Source organism: Chrysochloris asiatica, unplaced genomic scaffold (assembly GCF_000296735.1).
Source record: "Chrysochloris asiatica unplaced genomic scaffold, ChrAsi1.0 scaffold00012, whole genome shotgun sequence".
In the NCBI taxonomy this organism is placed as follows: domain Eukaryota; kingdom Metazoa; phylum Chordata; class Mammalia; order Afrosoricida; family Chrysochloridae; genus Chrysochloris; species Chrysochloris asiatica.
In genome coordinates this window covers 7,920,635-7,921,883 of record NW_006408530.1, presented here as the reverse complement: position 1 = coordinate 7,921,883, position 1,249 = coordinate 7,920,635, and the positions used below count along the sequence as shown (strand labels likewise).

The following is a 1,249-nucleotide window of genomic DNA, read 5'->3' as shown; positions in this document are numbered from 1 at the left end:
TTGTTTCTGTTGTTAAGTGCTGTTGAGTCAATTCTGATCCATAGCGATCCTGTATAGGCTTCCAAAAGAGCAACTGGTGATTTTGAACCACCGACCTTGTGCTTCAAACCAGCCTTGTGGTCGAGCATTTATCCTATGGCGCCGCACCTACTGACCATCCTTTCTGACCCAATGGGCACATCATGGCTGCATATATGTGTGAGGGGAGAGACTCCTGCCTCAAAAGATATATAGTACTGGGACCTGGCCTAGGATGTCATGTAATGACTACTACTGTGCACAATACTGGATAGAGCGTTCTTAAATCTTCTATAGAAACTACTACCAGACCAGTGGTGGAAACAGGACTTGGTTAGGCTTTAGAGCCTGAAATCCAAAGGCATTTATCAGTGGAGAGCTACAACTGCAGTCTCAAGCCTTGACTAAGTCAAGACACCATCTTGAGTATTTGACAGCTGAACTGTCAAAGTCACCCTGGACAATTCCAGGAAATCAAGGAGAGTGCATTTAAAAATGGATTTGCTACCACTCCCTTAGCCAGCCCATGGAGGGCAGCCTCACTCTCAGGCACTTGCCTGGGTGGGCCCTTTAATAGAAATTGAGGCACCAGGATCACATGGTTATGAGTCATACCCGACCAAAGTGGTCCAAGGACCCGAGTCAGTCCTGTGGGCTTCTCTACTATGCTGTGAAACATTTATACTAGAGCTTAAATTCTAAGCACATGGTTTACAGAAACATACTTTTGATAGTGAGAGAGAGCCCACTCCATTTTAATTTTAACATAAATTTACCCTCCAGGCATCCTGATGTGGTGATATAGGATCAGCACTGGACAGTAGGTCTATTTGAACAACAAGGTGGTGGTTCAAATCCAACAACTGTTCCTTGGAAACCCTATACAGAGTCATTATGAGTCGGAACCTCAGAACCCACTCGAAGGCACTTAACAGCAACTCCAGTGAGTTCTTTATGACCATTAACTAAGTAACCCTGGGGACTACTTTGTTAGTGTTAGGCATTGGGCTGCTAAACTCAAGTTTAATGGTTCAAACCCACCAGCTTCCGAGGCAACAGGCAAGATTGATCTGCTCCCATAAAGATTTAGTCTCAGAAACCCTACATAGAGTCACTTTGAGTCAGAACTGGTATGATAACAGTCATTTTCCGTTAGGGTTGGAGTTGTTTTTTTTACTATTACCATCATAAGGAGTCCTGGTGTGGCACTGTGGGTTAATGCGCCAGACTG

General features: G+C 44.5%; 1 pseudogene; it reads right to left on the bottom strand.

The window, feature by feature from the left end:
• Nucleotides 1–631, bottom strand: part of LOC102810659 — a 2,783-nt pseudogene extending 2,152 nt beyond the window's left edge.
• Between the last annotated feature and the right edge of the window lie 618 nt (nucleotides 632–1,249).